This window comes from Macrotis lagotis, chromosome 8, assembly GCF_037893015.1.
Source record: "Macrotis lagotis isolate mMagLag1 chromosome 8, bilby.v1.9.chrom.fasta, whole genome shotgun sequence".
Taxonomy (NCBI): domain Eukaryota; kingdom Metazoa; phylum Chordata; class Mammalia; order Peramelemorphia; family Peramelidae; genus Macrotis; species Macrotis lagotis.
The window spans coordinates 66,436,618-66,459,519 of record NC_133665.1 but is presented as its reverse complement, the minus strand read 5'-3'; the positions used below and the strand labels follow the sequence as shown (position 1 = coordinate 66,459,519).

Here is a 22,902-nt window from a genome sequence, read left to right as displayed (position 1 = left end):
TATATAAATAATAGAAGATAACAACCCCTTAAAATAGATGACACAAATGATGAACACTTTTATTAGAATATTATAAAAATTAAACTAAATCCTATTTAATAATTACAAGTATATTACCATGGAAAACAATTAGATTCATTATATAACAGTAAATATACATATTAATTGTAATATACAACAATTTATATATCAATATTTTTATTTTATGCTGAATAAAGAAATCCAATGAATACCTTGTCAGATGGTGGTTGTTGTTGTTGTATGTGTGTGTGTCCTTTATAACAAAAAAAACTGGAGGGAGGGAAGAAAAGAACAAGTGCAAAGTTATATTTTATATAGAACTATCTAAAAGTATAGATTTTCAAGTGTTTTATAGTATTAACTTTTATTTATTGTCACCACTTATTTGAACTCAACTGTCTTTCAGCTTTTGCAAAACGTTTTCTTTATCTGATCCTGCAGTGAAATTTTAATTCTCAGTTTACCATATCATGTCCATTACCTCCATAAATATAAAGGTAAAGCTTAAATATCATAAAAACTAAACTAAAAAAAGTAAAAAAGGAAGGAATTGGTCATAATTTAAAATGGCGTGCTTGATAGCTTACCTACATCTGAGGTTTTTTTTTTTAATGTTAGACTATTGTAGATACCATTTCATCAATGATGGTTCCCAGGAAAAGTTTCATATTTATTTAATTCATTGCAGAATCAAATAAATATTCTGAAAAAAGCTAAAATGTATCCTTGGCAAATTTATAGGCAAAAGCTTTGATTGCATTTATAAAGCCAATTAAGTAGACTATGATCAATTTTTTTTTGGCTATCTTTTGTTGTTCATTCTATCTCTAAGCATACTTAAATGGAGTAGCTTGGTGTGGTGCAGTGGATAGAGTATTAGACCCAGAGTCAGGAAGACTCCTTTTCTGAGTTAAAATGTGACCTCAGATACTTACTAGCTGTATGATTTGGGCAAGTCACTTAACCCCATTTGTCTGTTTCTTCATCTGTAAGATGAGCTAAAGGAGGAAATGTCAAACCATTCCTTTATCTTTGCCAAGAGGATTACAAAGAATTGGATGATAGCAACAACAAAATGCTTTCTTTGACTGACAAAATCAATTAGAATTTGGTAAATACTAGAATTTTTGTTCTATGTAGACACAGCTTATATTTTCAGAAGAAAATAAAGCATGGAGTTGGCTAATCCAGTATACATAGTTAAATCTTATAATTCTAGGAGCAAAATCTGAATGCCCTTTTGTTTCCTAACTAGATTTGAAAAAAAAATTATCTGGATAATTCCCTTGATTTTTTTCCATTTAACTTAGCTTCTGTGGTTACTGGTACAGTTTTGTTTAAATGCAATAGTAAGAGGTTTCTTAAATAATATTCAGCATAAAATTTCTGTTATGGAGGGGAGGGAGGAAAATCTCTCTGAAACTGAAGCTGCTATCCTGGAAATATGTTTAGCATTGGATGTCTTAACCTACTCCAGTATTCAGAACATAATCAAATCTGTGGTCTGGTGGGAGCATGAAAGTCAAGCTAATTACAGCTACTGCTTCTAAATTGTAATTTTTTTTACCTTGAAACATATTTCATCTCAGTTTTATTATTTTAAATACACAAAAATGGGGGCAGAGCCAAGATGGCGACAAGAAGGGATCGAGTCTTAGGAGCTCTCTGATAAAAACTCATAAACTAAGGACTCTAACTAAACTTTCGAGAGACAGAACCTACAAAGGGACCCAGTGAGGCAGTTCTCCTACTCAAGGTAACCTGGAAAAGAGCAGAAAGGCTCTGCTCCCCGGGGTCAGAGAGGCGGCCGCCAGAGGGGTGGCCTGCCAGAGCCAAAGAACTTCAGCCTCCCAGAGGCAGCCCCAGCTCGCTGGGAGCCTCAGCTCACAGCAGCTGGGGAGTCTCCTGAGCTGTACCCCAGGGAGCACCGGCACAAAGTGGGGGAACAGCGGGGGACCTCTGCCAGAGCGAGCACATGGAGCCCAGCCCTCAGGGCACACAGCCAGCAGCCTGGTCTTTCGGCAGCCCAGACCCTGAAACAGAAGCAGGTGGAGCCAGTAAGCAGGAGCCCCCAGGACATGAGCCCATTGAGCTGAGGGAGGGGAGTGAAGAGAGACTGCAGAGCTCTGTCCTCTGCCCCTGGAACAGGACTCTGGAGCTCTGACCACATTCAGATCCTGATGGCAGTCTAGGCCCCCCCCACAGAACAACAGGGCCCCCCCCCTCCTCAGCCCCATGGCAGAGGGGGGCGCTTATGGTCATACACAGACCAGGAGGGAGGACAGAACCTCACACACTGAGACCCTTGTGGGAGTGCCCCAAAAGCTCAGGAAGCACCCTCCAAAAACAGGCTTAGGCTGGGAAAATGAACAAACAAAGAAACAAGAGGAAGACCATTGAGAAATATTTTGCAAATGAGCCCAAGAAGGATCAAAATACTCAGTCTGAAGATGAGGAAGCACAAGCTCCTGCATCTAAAGACTCCAAGAAAAACAGAAATTGGGCTCAGGCTATGAAAGAGCTCAAAAAAGACTTTGAAAATCAAATGAGGGAGTTAGAAGAAAAACTGGGAAAAGAAAGGAGAGAGATGCAGGAAAAACATGAAAATGAAGTCAGCAGCTTAGTCAAGGAAATCCAAAAAAATGCTGAAGAAAATAGCATGCTAAAAACCAGCTTAGGTCAAATGGATAAAACATTTCAAAAAGTTATTGAGGAGAAGAATGCTTTAAAAAGCAAAATTGGCCAGATGGAAAAAGAGATAAGAAAACTCTCTGAGGAGAATAAATCCTTCAGACAAAGAATAGAATTCAGGGAGATTGATGAAATTACCAGAAATCAGGAATCAATACTTCAAAACCAAAAAAATGAAAAATTAGAAGAAAATGTGAAATATCTCATTGAAAAAACAACTGATATGGAAAACAGACTTAGGAAAGATAATTTAAAAATTATTGGAATACCTGAAAGTCATGATCAGGAAAAGAGCCTTGACATCATTTTCAAAGAATTACTACAGGAAAATTGCCCTGATATTCTAGAAGCAGAGGGCAAAATAGAAATGGAGAGAATCCACCGATTCCCCCAGAGAAAGAGATCCCAAAAAACCAACCCCCAGGAATATTATAGCCAAGTTCCAGAACTCACAAGTCAAAGAGAAAATATTACAAGCAGCCAGAAGAACACAGTTCAAATATCGTGGAGCTGCAGTCAGGATCACACAGAACTTAGCAGCAGCTACATTGGAAGCTCGTAGGGCTTGGAATACAATATACCAGAAGGCAAGAGGGCTTAGAATGCAGCCAAGAATGAACTACCCAGCAAGGCTGAATGTCCTCTTCCAGGGAAAAAGATGGACTTTCAATGAACCAGGGGAATTTCAAATGTTCCTTTTGGAATGGCCAGAGCTGAACAGAAGGTTTGATCTTCAGATACAGGACTCAGGTGAAGCATGGAGATTGGAGGAGAAAGGGGAAATATGAGGGACTTAAGCAGGATGAACTGCATTTATAGAAAAATGATACTGATAATATTCATATGAACCATCTCAGTTAATAGAGCAGGTAGAGGGAGCTTTTATAGATGAAGCACAGGAGAAAGCTGAATTCAAAGATAAAATATGGTGTAAAAATGGAGTCAATAGGAAAAAAGGGAAATGGAATGGGAAAAAGAAAAAGGAGAGGGGGAATAGTCCAAGCTATTTCACATAAGATATTTTTTTTTTATTAAAATGAGTTATTGCAATGATATGGAAGGGGAGGAGGCAAGGGGGAATGAGGGAACCTTTGCTCTCATCAGAGATGGCTAGGAGAGGAAACAGCAAATATACTCAATGGGGTATAGACAACTGGAGTAAGAAGGAGGGGGGAGCAGGGGGAAGGGGTGCGGATGTGAATAAAGGAGGAGAGGATGGACCATGGTGGGACAGTGGTCAGATATAACACATTTTCTTTTTTTTACTTCTTGCAAGGGGCTGGGATTGGATGGCCTGCCCAGGACCATAGGGCCAGGTGGATTCTGGGCCTAAGGGGTGGTAGGGGGGCTCAGGGCTTCTTGGCCCCAGGACCAGGTATCTGTCTGCTGTGCCAGTCAGCAACCCCACAGCAGAGTCAGAGTGAAAGGAGAGAGAAAATAAGTACATGGTAGTGGAGAAATAAGAAAGGAGGGAGTTACGATCAGCAATGGCAACATTGGAAAAATATGGAAGTAACTTTTGTGATGGACTTATCATAAAGAATGTGATCCACTCACTACAGAGTTGATGGTGTTGGAACAAAGACTGAAACACATTTTTTGTTATTATTATTTGGGGGAGGGTGCAAGGCAAGTGGCCCTGGGTGGCCTGCCTGGGGCCACATAGCAGGGTGATCTTTGGGTGTCTGGGGCCGGATTCGGACCCAGGTTCTCCTGGCTCAAGGGCCAATGCTCTGTCTGCCACCCAGCCACCCCTACTATTATTACTATTTTATTTTATTTTGGGTCTTTCTTTTTTCTTCTTTTTGGTTTTTGCAGGGCAGTGGGGATTGGGTGGCTTGCATGTCACATGGCTGGGTGATTATTGGGTTTACGAGGCTGGATATGGACTCGGGTGCTCGTGGCTCCAGGGCTGGTGCTTCGTCCATTGCACCACCTGGCCATACCTACAATTATTACTATTATTTTTTTAATTTTAATTTTTTTCTCCCCCCCTTTACTTTTTTGCCCAAGCAAGTCTATCTATATTCATGGGGGTAGGAGTATTTTGTTTACTTGCAAACAAGTATATTTTATTAATGTAAAGAAAAACATTTGTACAAAATGAGAATAAAAAATAAATTTTAAAAAACTATAAAAAGGGGGGAAATAAATAAATAAATACACAAAAATTCATTAAAGTTATTTTTTTACTATTTTCCATAGTCTTTCATACATTTAATCATTGTGTTATATGCTTTAATAAATGCTAAATTCTTGAAGTGCACTGAAAATATTGACTGTTTGAACATTAATGTCTGCTTATGCCATCATTTATTTGAGAGAAGAGGTCAGATCAGTAAAAATTAAGTTATTTTTGGTCAGTGCAAATGAAGAGAGCAAACTTTAGTTGTAATATTCAAAAATGGTTTATGTTCTTATACTCAATGTGTTCTTTTTGTTAATTTGCTGATGGAATAACAAAAACATATAAAGAACCTTGAAAATTTAACAAATGTTCCAACATTAGAAAAAGTAAAAGCTATAAGCTTCTTATTTCTTTACCATAATAAATATATCAAAAAGTCATTTCACATGCTTAATTTATAGCTGGGAAATTTGAGGAAGGTTGCATAACATTTTAGGGGGGCTGCTTTTAATATATCTAAATATAATTTAATTTATAATTTTTAAAGTACTCAAACATTTTGCACAATTACAAACTGATTCTGACTCCATTTATTTTTAATATCATAGTTCTTAAATTATGATGTTAAAATTAGCTACAATCATAATTTATACTTAACTGTCTTGTGACTTACTTGTGACTTTCATTCTTACTCATCATAACATACCTTTGTCATGGTTCTTTTATAAAATCTTAAGAGATTTGTTGATCTGTCATGTTTCCTTATGACTAAATGCAGCACACCCTTTTTAAAAATGTTGTAATAAACTTATTTAGAAATTTAAAGATATTATTTTTGTTACTGATAATCTTATATTTTTAAAACTTCTTTTATTTTAATTGTTGTCTATACTATTGACATCATTAAGATTTATCCCCAAAAATATATTATTTCATAACAAGATTGTTTCATAATTTTTATGAAAATTGGTTTTAAACCTTGATACAAGTTCATTAAACATATTCTCAAATTGAAATATTAAGTTATTTTTTGTATATTGACTACTGACTACTTGAGTTACATAAGAGATAAAGCTAACCACCCAACAAATCCCATATATATATATATGCATATATATATATATATATATGCAATGATCTTTATCTTTTAATAACAATTCTCTGCTGTATCAAAAGGAAAATACACCAAAGTTAAATTGCTCTCACATTGCATTTTTTTCATTTTTTTAAAATTAAGCTTAATTTTAAGCAAATAGTATTATGGTTTTCATATATAATATCAAGCTAATCCATAGAAATATAAAGACGTGTAGAACTGCAGATGTTCCCGAGGTTTCCTGACTTTAACTGATAAAATCTATAGGCAGAAATTTTATGTTTAAGATTGTATGAAATCTTCTATTCCCATATTCTTTAGAATTCTAAGTAAGCTATGAATTAATGGTCTTGGCTAATTTTGATCTTCAGTAAAAGGAATAGAATGAATCAATTTCTCCTAAAATTGATCTGTAAATTTTTTAAAACAAAGGAGAATATTTCCACTTAAACTAAAGTTACTATTATGAACACATAGGTATTTTAAAATTATTCAGATAGTTCATTCCAACATCATGGGTCATCTAGATTAAAAAGGATAATAATATTCATAGATAATTTTCTAATAAGATCATAAAGATTTAATGGTGTCAACTTATAGTTTATCTTTTCTCCCACTTTTAAACCAACTTTTTGATTCATTTCTTATACTGCATATGTTAAGAATTTTGAAGAATTACTAATTGCTTTTCCAGCAATAAGGACAAAAATATAATACAAAATATATTGACTGAAAATGGAAGCTAACTACTGTCTAAGTTACATAAGAGATAAAACTATTTATCCAACAAATTCCATTTTCTACCTCCTCCCTTGGCCCTTTCGTTGTGAGAAAATGATATAAAAAAAGCAACAATGCATCTGCTCAATTGTCTGTTTTTAATATTAGCGGAAATTTCTCTGTGCCCCTATAGTTATCAACTTATACATTAAAGTATGAGATCTAATTACCACTTTAACAGTATGCATAACAATTGTCATTGCCCACAAAATTATGTGGCTTCTTTTGAAATCTTACTATATTGCTTGATTATAACTGTTAATGGCAGTAGATTTCATAGGCTGTGGGTTTCACATGCTAACTATAAACTATAATATTTTCATGGTTTTGTTTTAAATTTACTTAGCTTTATTTTTATTGACTTTTCCTTCTGCCTTATAAAGGATGACTTAACAATTTTAATCATGCCATTGAGCACTTGTTCATAACACTATCAATCAATAGCAGTCCAGAATATTTCTTAACTTGTTTTCCATATTTCCATTATAAAAATGTTGCATATGACTTAAATTTTCATCCTAGATTTCATTGCTGAATAATAACTGAATCTTCTCTTAACACTAAATTTGACAAGAGACTCTGTGGAATGGTACTTATATACTTCAAAAGAGTTTTGATTTCCTGATTTCCCAAGCATGGATTGTACCTCCAGTAATATAGATGTCAACTCTCTCTGGGCTATTCTTTCATTATGAACCCCATACATTAAACAAAACTGATGATCTTAACTGGGTCTATCAAATTTGGTAGCATTTAGTGAAACATAAGCTTCTCTGTCAGTCTTTAAGAACCTATGGTGTACTGTAAGCCATAATGAAGCAATAGAGAAGAACATTTAAATTATCTTTAGGAAGATTCTGAAGAACACCTGGCAGGAGAAGATACCAGACACTTAAGTCCTTTCTCAAGTTAAACTGCCTAGCATTCCAATATTACTACAGAGAGTGCAACTACAATGGGCTGGACATGTTCAAATGCAAAACATATGCTTGCCAAAAATACTATTTTTTGGAGAACTCACATAGGGAAAGTGCTCACAAAGGATCAAAAGAAGCGATACCAAGACACCGTGAAGTTCATTAAAGAACTTTAGAATTGATTGTACAGCATGGGCACAGGACTGCCCAGCATGGTATACCCTCATCAGAGAGGGGGCTGCACTCTATGAGGAAGGCAGAATTGAAGCAGCTCAAAGAAATGTAACATCTGTAAGTTTGGAATACCCACCCCTAGGTGGGCTATTCATGCCCAACCTGTAATAGAGCATTCCGAATGCCTATTGATCTGATCAGCCACATTTGGACACACTGTAATCTGTATCAAACAAAGTGATGTCATTTTGGTCTTCTTCAATAACACAGAGCAAGAACGAACTGAAGCAATAGAGAAGAACATATGCTAAGGGAGATATTTAGCTTAAATTAAACGCTGTTAAAATGTTTAGATACAGTGGTATATGAACCTAGAGTGAAAAGAAAATTTTTTATTTGAATTTTATGTAAAATGTTAAGATTCTCCCCTTATCACTAAATTTTAAGACTTTTTAAGGAACTAATAGGGTCATGCCCCTTAATAGTTTTCTTGAAAGGAACACATAGGTCTTAACTAGTGTTCAAGTTTCCATAAGTAGAATTCAAAAATAACTTGGAAAATTAAAATCCACAGATAATACAAAAGTCTTTTAAAAAACACTGATATTTGTTAGAATCAGAAATGTAGTAAATGATTGGTTTTATTTTCATTTTTGCCTTCTTTCCCCAACTATGTCCACCTCTTAATGGTTTTAACACATAATGGCTATGAGATATGGCTCAGAGACTGACATTTCTCTGTGGTAGGAAAATGAAGGAATAATCTGAAACAGCAGACTAGTCATTTATCCCCCAAAATGATTAAGAATTATAGTTTTAAATAACAACTAATTTCTCTGTTCATTTTTTGATGTTAATAAAGTTATATAAATTTATTCATATTTTAGTTATTTCAGTGATCTTACTGATTTAATTTTAGTGTTATTTTAATAGAAAAAACTAAAAATGGCAATACTCTTTGAGGCTCTCTATATATAGTTTTTTTGTTTTTGTTTTTGGTTTTAGTTTTGATTTTTTCCCAGGGTAATGGGGTTAAATTGACTTGCCCAAGGTAATACAGCTAGGTAATTATTGAGTGTCTAAGGTTGCATTTGAACTCGGGTCTTCCTGACTTCAGGGCCAGTCCTCTATCTACTGGATCACTTAGCTGCCCCATATACATATATATATATATATTTAATGATAAACCCCATAAGGTTACTGAAGTCAAAAATTCCATCTTGGTTTTACCTTTTGCTACTTAATCTTAACCTAAAAAAAATTCTTGTAGCACAATTCTTGGAATAAAGTTCTTGGAAAAAATTTGGCCATGAATGTCTTTATAGCTGATTTCTTTTAAACTAATTTTATCACATTTGTTTTGGGTTCAGCATCATAGATATGACTATTATTACATAATCCTATATACCAATGAACTTGGAGGTCAATAGGGAGGAAATGGGTCTTGCAGCAAGATTATAGTAATTTTTTTAAGAAAAAGACTATACTTTTTGCCTTTAAAATACAGTCTTAATTAACATATACTCTTTTTTTATACTAATGACTTCTGGCCCCTAGATATACTAAATAAGTGTCAGCATATACAAAATTGCCAAAACCTCAGGGCACATTGTTAACATTATTCAAATGTCATCAAATTAGCCATGAATCAAATGTAAAAATTCACCTTGAATAAATAACAACATATCCAAATTACATAAAGTAAATTGGAAATTTTCTAAGACTAAGAGATAATTTTTGTCCACAAAAATCTAAAAGACAAATCTCCCATTTGGATAAGTTTCTTGGGTTTTTTTAAGAATTAAAAAGAAGCCTTACCATATAAGCAGTTTCTATTGAGCCATTCCATTCCAAATTGAAGTGATTTTTACAAGTATTGTTTTCATATAAATGTATCTGTGCTCCTTAAACAGCACTTTGCCAAGGATTTAGTAAAAGATGGTGAGAGAAGCAGTTCAGTTACTTGTTCCCTCTAGGACCTCGGAAAATAAATAACTTCCCTTTTTCATTTGACCATCCTTTATTTGACAAACAGTTATCAAGTACCTACTCAGCAGCATCTTCAAGGAGCTTACAGTCTGCTGTAAGGAAACATACAGATGTGTAAATATAAAGCTCAGAAAGTATTTTGATCACCCTAAATCTTCTTTTCTTCCACTTCAGCATTCCCATCTTCTTCCACCAAACTTCATATTACATAAGATCTGGTCTTAACACTATTCTCTTGCTAATGTATTCCACTTCATCAAACCCTTTCTAAAAAGCCTGAACTTCAGGCTCTACTCTTGTGACCTGATAGGAGAAAGGAATAGAAAAATTATCATCTCCTTCTGGACACATTACTTCAAGTGTAGATCATTAGCTCTTTGGCTGTCATGTTCTGCTATTGACTCATAATAAGCTTAGATGCCACTAAAACATCATGCTTTCCCATCCCTATATGAGCAGTTATAACTAGCCTCCCCCCACTCCAATTTTTCTACTGATACAGTTGATTCTTTTCAACCTGTAGGATAAGACTTTGCAAGAGGCAATATGGCATAGGCAGTATACACTATAAAACTGGGATTCAGGAAGACCTGGGATCAAATCTTGTCTCAAATTCTTACTAGCAGAATGACATTGGGCAAGTCACTCACTAAACCTCTCTGTGCCTTGGTTTCCTTATCTATAAAATGAAGGAATTTAACTCAGTGACCTCTAAGGTTCCTTGCAGTTCCAAATATATATTACAAAAGAAATGGAAGTTGATCTCAGAAGGGAAAGCATTAGGAGGTGTGAAGGAGATAGGGAAAGCTCTCCTAGAGAAAAGAGAATATGAACTGAAGCTTGAAGGAAATAGAAGTCAGGAAGCTGAGTGATGAGGGAAAGCATTCCAGGCATGATGAGACAACTAACACAGAGGTCCACACAAGGGAGATGGAGTGACCTGATAAGGGTCATGTAACTGGATTATAGAGCATATAGAGGGGAATGAAAGCATTAGAAGGTTGGAAAGAAAATGGAATTGTACTTTAGAAATCATATTGGCAACCCAATGGAGGATGGATTGGAGTAGACAGTGTTGTGGCAGGGAGAACAATGCAAAGGCTATTGCCATGGTCCAGGTAAAAAGTCATGAGACCTTAACTAGAACAGTAGCTGTGTGAATGGGGAAATTTTGAAGGTAGAAATAATAGAAATTGGCAAGGTTTTAGAGATTAACACCACCATTAATATGTTGCCTAATAACATATTGCCTAGAAATTTGTTGATTACAGTATCTTGCACACTGTAGGCTCTTTCCCTTTTCTTTACCCTTTCTTCTAGATCCAGGACATACAGACTCATCTAGCCTGGGAGGTCGGTGGGGGGGGGGGGGAGTAGAGGAAAAGCTTACCACTACTTAGAGCAATCAACTTCCTTACCTTCTATGCAATCTTTACTCTAAGATGTTTTGAAACAATTCTTATAATTTGATTTCCCCCACTGCATGCTTGAAATGGGAATTACTAACCCCATGCCTTTCAGTGAGATGAGGACCATCATGCCTTACCATTTGCCTTGCCTCTATGCCCTCCAGATCATCAAGGAAATCTCTGGACTTTGTCATCAGTTCTCATGTTGACTTTAAAACAACCTTTTCATCCTCACTACAGATAACTTCCTTTTACATATCCTCTAATGACCTTGAGAACAGGGACTGTCTTAATTTTTCAATTTGTATTAGCTTTTTCAGTTCATTGCTTGATAAATAATATTCTCTTAAATGTTTTTCATACATTTAATACATATTTGTTAGATTAGATTGATATACAGTTAGTAGTTATGAGTTTGCATTCTATATTCTTAAAATCTACATCAAAAGTGGTTGGAAGTCTAATTATGTCACAGCAGAATTTCAAGTGAGTTTCTTTCCTAGCCTTGTTTTTCTAAAATTTCTTGGAAAGGGTGCCTAGGTGACACAGTGAATAGAGTACTGGCCTTGGAGTCAGGAGTACCTGGGTTCAAATCTGACCTCAGACATTTAATAATTACTTAGCCTAAGTGGCCTTGGGCAAACCACTTAACCCCATTGCCTTGAAAAATCTAAAAAAAATAAAATAAAATAATATTTCTTGGAAAGACAGATCTATTACATCAGTTCTTTACTTATTGTAAGTGATGAACACCTGTGGCAGTCTGGTAAAATCTATGGACACATTCTTTAAATAATCTTTGTTTTATATTCATGATTGAAGAAGTTAAATTTCAGCTAGCATTTACGGAAAATAGTTATAATTTTTCCCATTCACATTCATGGACTCCCTGAAATCTATGCATGGACCCCATGATAAGAAACTTTGATTTCATGGCTTCATTCTCCATTTGGAAGTTGTTTTGAGATTTCCCCTACCATCATAGTGAGGAAGGAAACCCTATCACAAAGCAACTAAAAGAAAATAGTAGCTCTCCAAAGTGTTTGGAGCACCAAGAATTTCTTCACCATCTGGGGAGCTCTACCCAGGGGCAAGTAAAAGCAATTCCTTAGGGAATGACCAATCAACATTTATTAAATTCCTAAATAGAGAGAGAAATGGATTCTCGACTATCTTGTTCAGCAATCTCATCTTATCTTCTCAGATGAAGTATTATTTTCTGCTAAATTTCTTAGGTACTATATTAATTTTATTGAAATAGTTTTATATTTTCAGATAGCATCATAACTATGTATTACAAATATTTTACCTCTAAATAACAAAGCAAATCTAGTATTTTACAACTCCTTGAAATGTATCTATAAAGCAACTTGAGATCTTTTCAAAATATTTAAAATATTATCTATAGTAGGTCTTAGAGCTAGAGATTAAAACTTATCTATCATTAATTTAAGGCTATATAACTGTTTAACTACAGCCACAGTGATGATGGATTGTAGGAAGTGTGAAATTTTTTTTAAAAATGGCTTTTTGCACAGAATATATTCCAACTACTGAGAGTGACTAAGATACATTTATATTGAGACAAAACCAAATTTTCTGAGTATTGCAGTACACTTTTGTCATTCCCAAACATGTCCATAGTTTTGTAACATAAAAGTCCCATAGCTGAAAAAAATTATCCAAGTTTAGAAGACATAATCAAAGGTTAAATATGCTATAAACATAGCAACTTCAGTACATAGGAAAGAGGGAAAAGGAGAAACAAAGGGAATTTGCATTTATATAGAACCTTCTATGTTCCAGGTATTTGCTACATTTGGTAGAGACACATTTTGGGTCTTGCCCTCCATCACTCTCTCCCTTTTGTTCAATTCTAACCCCAATTCATTATCCCTCTATGCTAGCTATACTTAGTTAGACAACCTCTTTAGAATGTCCATTTTGAAATTTGGGCAATAAACATTCTTCATCTTCTCAGCAAAGCTTCTTTGGGTCACTATAGTTTATTTCTAAGAGGTACTATGGTATTCTAGGGATTTATGCAATTAATATTATGTCATCCACAAGTAATAAGTGACCAAAATATATTATCCATAGATTCCCTCTTCACTCTGAAAATTATACAGGACCTTCTCCATCATAGTGGCAGATCACTTTGGTAGACATACATCTTCCCACATACATGTCCCTTTTTTATCTGAGGTTTATTATCAAAGAGTCATTGAACAGTATTTTTGCTATACATATTGTGAAGAATCTTGAATGAGCTTGATGCATGTTTAGAAGACACATTCATAAAGAGCTTATGAGGTGGTGCTTATTTTTACTCAAATGTTTTTAATAATTAATAAACAATAAGCACAATAGGATCTTATATTGTCTACATCTTTCAATTAATTGTGAAGTAGCAAAAGGTGGTCCATTATTACATATCATTTGTGAGAGGCTACTTGGTTTTAATTGATACTCTGTAGAGGATTCCTCCAAATCACATATAGATTATTCTCATGTAAAAATCATATAGGAATTTTTGGGGGTGGAGCCAAGATGGCGACAAGAAGGGATCGAGTCTTAGGAGCTCTCTGATAAAATTCATCAGCTAAGGACTCTAACTAAACTTTCGAGAGACAGAACCCACAAAGGGACCCAGTGAGGCAGTTCACCTACTCAAGGTAACCGGGAAAAGAGCAGAAAGGCTCTGCTCCCTGGGATTGGAGAGGCAGCCCACCAGAGGGGTGGCCCACCAGAGCCAAACAACCTCAGCCTCCTGGAGGCAGCCCCAGGGCGCTGGTAGTCTCAGCTCACAGCAGCGGGGGAGTCTCCTGAGCTTCACCCAGAGGAGCACCGGGCACAAAGTGGGGGAACAGCGGGGGACCTCTGCCAGAGGGAGCACATGGAGCCCAGCCTTCAGGGCACACAGCAAGTAGCAGCATCTTTCCCCAGCCCTGATCCAGGAAACAGAAGCAGGCAGAGCCAGTAAGCAGGAGCCCCCAGGGCATGAGCCCATTGAGCTGAGGGAGGGGAGTGAAGAGAGAGACTGCAGAGCTCTGTCCTCTGCCTCTGGAACAGGACTCTGGGGCTCTGACCACATTCAGACCCTGATCCCAGTCTAGGCCCCCCCATAAAACAGCAGGCCCCCCCCCTCCTCAGCCCCATGGCAGAGGGGGGAGCTTATGGTCATTCACAGACCAGGAGGGAGGACAGAGCCACACACACTGAGACCCTTGTGGGAGTGTCCCAAAAGCTCAAGAAACACCCCAAACCAGGCCCAGGCTGGGAAAATGAGCAAACAGAGAAACAAAAAAGAAGACTATTGAGAAATATTTTGCAAATGAGCCCAAGAAGGATCAAAATACTCAGTCTGAAGATGAGGAAGCACAAGCTCCTGCATCTAAAGACTTCAAGAAAAAACAGAAATTGGGCTCAGGCTATGATAGAGCTCAAAAAAGACTTTGAAAATCAAATGGGGGAGTTGGAAGAAAAACTGGGAAAAGAAAAGAGAGAGATGCAGGAAAAACATGAAAATGAAGTCAGCAGCTTCGTCAAGGAAATCCAAAAAAATGCTGAAGAAAATAGCATGCTAAAAAACAGCTTAGGTTAAATGGATAAAACAGTTCAGAAAGTTATGGAGGAGAAGAATGCTTTAAAAAGCAAAATTGGCCAGATGGAAAAAGAGATAAGAAAACTCTCTGAGGAGAATAAATCCTTCAGACAAAGAATAGAATTCAGGGAGATTGATGAAATTAACAGAATTCAGGAATCAATACTTCAAAACCAAAAAAATGAAAAATTAGAAGAAAATGTGAAATATCTCATTGAAAAAACAACTGATATGGAAAACAGACTTAGGAAAGATAATTTAAAAATTATTGGAATACCTGAAAGTCATGATCAGGAAAAGAGCCTTGACATCATTTTCAAAGAATTACTACAGGAAAATTGCCCTGATATTCTAGAAGCAGAGGGCAAAATAGAAATGCAGAGAATCCACCGATCCCCCAGAGAAAGAGATCCCAAAAAACCAACCCCTAGGAATATTATAGCCAAGTTCCAGAACTCCCAAGTCAAAGAGAAAATATTACAAGCAGCCAGGACACAGTTCAAATATCGTGGAGCTGCAGTCAGGATCACACAGGACTTAGCAGCAGCTACATTGGAAGCTCGTAGGGCTTGGAATACAATATACCAGAAGGCAAGAGAGCTTAGAATGCAGCCAAGAATGAACTACCCAGCAAGGCTGAATGTCCTCTTCCAGGGAAAAAGATGGACTTTCAATGAACCAAGGGAATTTCAAATGTTCCTTTTGGAATGGCCAGAGCTGAACAGAAGGTTTGATCTTCAGATACAGGACTCAGGTGAAGCATGGAGATTGGAGGAGAGGGGGGAAATATGATGTATTTAATGAGGATGAACTGCATGTATTCCTGCATAGAAAAATGACACTTATAATACTCATATGAACCTTCTCAGTTAATAGAGCAGGTAGAGAGAGCTTTTATAGTTGAAGCACAGGAGAAAGCTGAATTCAAAGATAAAATATGGTGTAAAAATGGAGTCAATAGAAAAAAAGGGAAATGGAATGGGAGAAAGAAAAAGGAGAGATGGAATAGTCCAAGATATTTTACATAAGATTTTTTTGTATTACAATGAGCTATTGCAATGATATGGAAGGGGGGCGGCAAGGGGGAATGAGGGAACCTTTGCTCTCATCAGAGATGGCTAGGAGAGGAAACAGCAAATATACTCAATGGGGTATAGACATCTGAAGTAAGAAGGAGGGGGGGAGCAGGGGGAAGGGGTGGGGATGTGAATAAAGGAGGAGAGGATGAACCATGGGGGGAGAGTGGTCAGATATAACACATTTTCCTTCTTTCTTCTTGCAAGGGGCTGGGAATGGAAGGCCTGCCCAGGACCACAGGGCCAGGTGGATTCTGGGCCTAAGGGGTGGTAGGGGGGCTCAGGGCTTCTTGGCCCCAGGACCAGGGATCTGTCTGCTGTGCCACTCAGCTACCCTACAGCAGAGTCATAGTGAAAGGAGAGAGAAAATAGAGTATATGGTAGTGGAGAAATAAGAAAGGAGGGAGTTGCGATCAGCCATGGCAAAGGTGGAAAAATATGGAAATAACTTTTGTGATGGACTTATCATAAAGAATGAGATCCACCCAAGACAGAGTTGTTGGTGTTGGAACAAAGACTCAAGCACATTTTTTGTTATGATTATTTGAGTGAGGGTGCAGGGCAAGTAGGGCTGGATGGCCTGCCTGGGGCCACATAGCAGGGTGATCTTTGGGTGTCTGGGGCCGGATTTGGACCCAGGTGCTCCTGGCTCAAGGGCCAATGCTCTGTCTGCCACCCAGCCACCCCTACTATTATTACTATTTTATTTTATTTTGAGTCTTTTTTTTCTTTCTTTTTTTTTTTTTGATTTTTGCAGGGCAGTGGGGATTGGGTGGCTTGCATGTCACACGGCTGGGTGATTGTTGGGTTTATGAGGCTGGATATGGACTCGGGTGCTCGTGGCTCCAGGCCTGGTGCTTTGTCCATTGCACCACCTGGCCATACCTACAATTATTACTATTATTATTTTTTATTTTAATTTTTTTCTCTCCCCTTTACTTTTTTCGCCCAAACAAGTCTATCTATATTCATGGGGGAGGAGGGGTATTTTGTTTACTTGTAAACAAGAATATTTTATTAATGTAAAAAAAATTTGTACAAAATGAGAATAAAAAATAAATTTAAAAGAAAAAAATCATATAAACGAGAGTTTAGACATGTACAGTTGGTGGTTATTAATGTTCTCTTGATTACCTTTTTGGTATTAATAAAGTCTGAGATTTTTCCCTTACCTTTAATCTATTTTTCTTATATATTGTATATCAATTTCCTCTATAATATGAGAATTTTGTTAACTGCAGGATAAATTTCTCATAACTATACGTGATCTAATCTGATTGATTTTCCTATCTTTGTTCTTTTTTAATTCCATTTCTACCTCTAAACAGATCTAGAATATTATTATGATTCAAGTGTAGGGGTTTTACTTTGCAATTTTTTTCCTATTTTTCTTCACTTTGTTGTCTTTCTTGGGATGACTTTGCTTGGTTGTATACTTTGCTAAGCCTTCTTTAAGTAGTTATCCACTCTGCTTCATCTATTATCTCTCTTTATAAGATTTAAACTAATATAACTTCTAAAAAGTGTTGTTGGATTCAACAGAGTTTTTAAGCATCTACTTGGTCAAGACATTAGGGTATTCAAGGTCAAGATATTAGGTACACCTCCTAGGAACTTAAATTCTACCTCCTAATATAATATGTACATAGGAAATTCAAATATAAAGCAAATAAATACTCTCAAGGAAATTAAATTCTACTTGGTAATAAAACAAGTGCACAAGTAAATACAAAGCATATTAAAAAGGGAAAAAAATAAAATCCAGATAGAGTGCTAAAAATGGGGTGGGTGGCAACATCAGGAAAAGTCTAATCTGAGTTGTGATTTTTGGGAAAATCAGGGATTTTTTGATTCAGCTGCATAGAGAGATAAATTCCATATGTTTACCAACGAGTAATGGAGACAGAACTGCATATAGAACTGTCTATGATCAGGTATAAAGAGACAAGAGATAATAAGAGAAAAAAAATGAAATAAGAGAAAGAAGTCAAAAGAGAAAGATATCAGAGAGATACAGAATTTGTTTCTTCGACTGCCAGTGTCTTTATTACCAATCTGATTATAATTAGTTCTAGAAGAGTTGCATTTTCAATCAGAAGCTTTTTAAGTACTTTAAAAATTAAGATTTCATGGAAAGAAAATGAACAGCAAAAAATTAGATTCAATATTCAAGTCATACCATGCTTCCCTGCAAGTCAACAGACTATTACATTTATTCCATGTGAAAACAAGATGTTACCAAGTTTCCAGCTGCAAATTCCCTACTTCTGAATCTGTAGATAATAGTTTACACATTATTTTTAATACTCTGTCAGCACCCTAGTTTAGAACATTATTACTAGATATGTATTTCATCTTGAATTAGAATCATTGTTTCTAAACTGACTTCTCTTAATCCATCCTACATACTCATGCCAAAATTAACTTCTGAAATACTGCTTTAATCTTTTTTTTTCTCCCTTGCTCAAAAATATTCTATAGATTTCCATTACCTGCCAAATCAAATTCAGATTTTGGTCTTCAAGGCCCCCAATGTCTGACCTTATTTGAACTTAGATTTCATCCCTATTACTGCCCTATATGGACTAGCATTGCTTGCTCTTTCTTACTTCTTTGACTCTAATCATGCCATTCCCTCTTCCTAGAATGCTTTCTTCCAAAATTCTATCTATGAGGACCAATCTAAAATATCAACTTTTACATTCTGACTCTCTGACCTCAGACAGAAATTAAGTTTCCTCTATACTCATGTAACACTTATGTTGTATGACAAGTATGAGAAGGAAATTTGAACTTCTATAACACAACTAAAAATATTGAAATGAGGGATTTGGGACCATAGAAATAGAATACAGTTAATGAACCAATTAAAATGAATTTGCATCTGATCAAAAATCACCTGATCACTACCCTTTAAATGACATAAGAAATTTTATAGCAGAAGAGAGCCCTTAAGGAGCTTATAGTCTACTTGGGGAATTCAGCATGTTTACAGATAAATAAAGAATATCTACAAAATAAATGCAGAGTGATGATGGGGGAGGGTATCAGATTTAAAGTGTTAAGGGACTACTAACCATAAGTTTAGCTTTTTAGGGATAGTATCCCTAAAAGTGAAGTGAAAGAAAGGGAGCAATCTAAACATGAAGGTTGGCATGTACAAAGGAAAGAATGAAGGATATGGAATGTTGTATATTTGGACAGCAAACAAACCAACTTGTTCATAGTGTAGTCTCCATAAGATGAGGTCATGCATAATCAGCTGGAATGATGGCTTTTAAATGTCAAACAGAGGAGTTCCCTTTTTATTCTAGGACAACAGGGAGCAACTGAAACTTTTTGTGGAGGGCATTATTGTTCTTTGGAACTACAAATTTGGTAGCTATCTATGTGCTGCATGCTTTACAAATATTATTTCATGTGATCCTCACAACAACCCTGAGAGAAAGATGCTATTGTTATTCCTATTTTACAGATGAAGAAACTGAGGTAAAGTTATTTACCTTGGGTGTCTGAGGTCAAATTTGAGCTCTGGCTTTTCTAACTCCAGACCCAGCACTGTATCCATTGCACTTCCTAGTAGAAGATAGGATTTAAACATAGATTATTACAATCCAATATGCTCACCACAACATTTCTCCACCTTCTATTGATAAGAAACTTTAGCTATTTGTATATCTGCTGAGATTCTCCCTGCCAAAACTAAAGCTGCTGAGAAATTCTTGATTTATCTTAATGCTAATTCTGTCCTTCCAAAAGTGGAAGAAGTGACAAGGAAGAATGCTATTCTAAATCTGATTCTGACTAGAAAGGAAGATCTGTTACTAAAACAGAAAGGATAGAAGTCTTGAGTGTAAATGACCATTTCATCTGTGAGTTGTTGAAAGGACAAAGGAGAAGCAGAATTAGTCTAAAAGCATACTAGATTTTGGGACACCAGATTTCAAAGAATCCAGAGAAAGTATTAAATAGAATCCAGTGGCCTATGATGGTCTGAAGGTCTCCTAGCTATTATAATTATTTGGTATGATACTTACTGTCATAGTTATTATCTCTTTTTTGTTCTTAGATGGCATGTTCTTTGAGCTCAGAGAATAATATTTAATTCAATTCATTCAGAATTTCTAAATGTAAATTATGCATAAGGTTCTACGATTGATTCTGTGACTACTAAGACAATAGCAAAAGTAATTTCCCTGATGACATTGGTATTGAACTGGGAGGGAGTAGCATATACTTCAATAAGTATGTAGAGAATTTGAGAAGGGAAGAGATTATTAGTAACAAGTGGGAATATCCAAGAAGGATTTTGAGGTACAGAGATCAATATAGGAAAGGGTGCAATGTCAATATTTCTTGGGCATCCTTCTGATCTGCAAAAGTTTTTAACTTAAACTTTTAACTTTAAACTTAAGTCTTACTTTGTTCATCACAAATCCTAAGCAATCCACACTGACTACTTATTCCATTCCCAATATCATATTCCCAAACATTATTACTATAATGAAATATATAAAGCAAAACATGGATATTGAAAGGCATTCTGAGAAAACAAAACACTGAAGTATACAGTTATAATTCCAGGCTTGAAATATCTAAGCAAATCGAAATGATCAAAATTCTGTATGAATAATGAGTTGAGTAAAGTGTAAAGAATGATTGATCTGGAATCCAAGGACACCTGGGTTTTAGCCTCACCTCTCTTGCTAACCCTTAGTTATATGACCTTGGCCAAATCACTTAGAGCATTAAAATGGAAGAATCTAAAGTCCCTCCCTGGCCCAATAATCTAGAATTCTATTAATCTACTCCTAGTAAGACAAAAAAGAAAAAAGAAAACATAGGTCAAAGGAGCAAAATACTAAGTGACTCTAAATGGTGAGTCAAATGCATATAAAAGATTAGACTTCAATGAGCTATAGAGAATAAAAACTGGGTGGGGGGGACAGCTAGGTGGTGCAGTGGATAGAGCACTGGCCCTGGAGTCAGGATGACTTGAGTTCAAATTCAGCATCAGATGCTTAATAATTCCCTATGTGACCTTGGACAAGTCACTTAAACCCATTGCCCTACAAAAACTGGGGGAATAAGAAAAGGAGACTAAAAACTAGAAAAAGGATCCATTATTTAATTGAATATATTAAAGTTAGTTAGAAAAATTGTCCATACCATAAACAATATAACACAATTCTAATAGAAAAGATAATACAGAATAGAATGTATTTAGGTCAATTTTAGAGGGAGAGATGCATTTTTTTTGTATTGTTTGGCACAAAATCAGTAGATTCAATTATATTAAAATTAAAAATCTACCCAGTAAAAGCTATAATAAAATATAATAAATTTAAACAGCATTTAAAACTGATGAGGAACCAATAAAAATGTTAATGGATGATACTGGCACAGTGGAAAGAGCCTTAACTTTTTAATCAGAGGATTGGGCTTTATATCCTGCTTCTGTCACTCCTCTGGCAGATTGGGTCAATCATTCGATTTCCATGAATGATAGTTTGTTCATCTGTAATGTCCCCAGTACTTCTGAGGCACTGAAGTATCACTGATCTTTCGGGTCCCTCTAAGTTATATCTCTATGATCCCATGATCTAATTTCAAATGAATAAATAGTCAAAGTATATGAACAATCTTCAGAAGAGAAAATACAAAGTATTTCTTTTAAACATCAGTTTTTAAAAGGGTCAATTTCACTGATGATGTAAATTAAAATAATAATATTCAGGTGCCACTCTTTACCCCATGAAAATGACAAAAAGTAAACAAAATGACATTTCAATACTAGTAGAAGTTTTGAAAAAATGAGTTATATTTGCATTGAATCTAATTCAACTAGCATTCATTGAGAACCTTCTATGTACCAGGCATTAGGAATATGAAAGGAAAAAAAGAAAAATCCCTGACCTGGAGGAAGTTACTTTAGAAGAGAAGAAATGAGACAATATGCACATAGATAAATATATAGATAAAATACCGAGGGTGAATTTCTGGTTTGTTGTTGTTTTTAGATGGTAACAACTTTCTTTGAGAATGCAACTGTGACCAATGCTTTTCAGCACTTGTTCTATTACTTTATTGGGAGAGCACTGCCAATTATAAATGCTGAGGGAGTTAAGCTTTTCATCAGGGTTACCACCAGTATATGTCAGTCAGGGATGGGCTTTGAAGTCATCTTCTTGACTCCAGAACCATTTCTTTATCCAGGATGCCACATTGCCTCCCATATATATATAACATAGAGTAAAACTAAAATATTACATTTTGTGATGAGGAAAGCATTAATAAAATGGAAAGTGAAGGAAGACCTCCTAAAAAGATGTCATCTAATCTGTGCTTTAAAGAAGGTAGAGATTTTGAGGCAAAATTAACGAGTGAGAGCATTCAAGATATGAGACATATCTGTGTGAAAAACAGAAGAAATTTCAAATCTAAAGGAAAGCAAATAGTGAGGTTTAGCTGGAACATGGATAATAATAGCTAATAGTGGTTAGCATTTCTATAGTATGTGAGGTTTACAAAGCTTATTACAATTAAATATCTTATTTACACAAGCTTCATACAGTTGTCAAACTGATGATCCTAAAGCAGATTTTACCACGTGACTGCTTTGCTCAGGAAGCTTCAATGGTTCCCTATTGCCTCTAGGATAATATCCCCACTTTATTATTCCCACATTACCGGTGAGGAAACTAAAGCAGACAGAGGTAAAAAAGTGACTTACCCAGGGTTACACATAAAGTGTCAGGTCAAATTTGAACTCAGGTCTTTCTTACTCTAGGACAACCTTAAGGACAAACAACTGCCTGGAATAGAGTATTTAAGAAAAATCTATATGGAATAAGTTTGGAAAGAGAGAGCCAGACTGGAACGGACTTTAAATGCTAAAAGGCATTTGTATTTTATCCTAGAGGCAATAGGGAACCAGTGAAGCTTCCTGAGCAAAGCACTCACATGGTAAAATCTGTGTTTTAGGATAATCAATCTGACAACTGTGTGAAACTTCTG

The 22,902-nt window shown here is 35.8% G+C and overlaps 1 protein-coding gene across 12 annotated transcripts in view; it reads left to right on the top strand.

Moving 5' to 3' along the window:
* RFX3 (regulatory factor X3) overlaps window positions 1-22,902 on the top strand; it is a 358,977-nt gene that overhangs the window by 241,728 nt on the left and 94,347 nt on the right. The gene's annotated exons all lie outside the window — the stretch shown is intronic.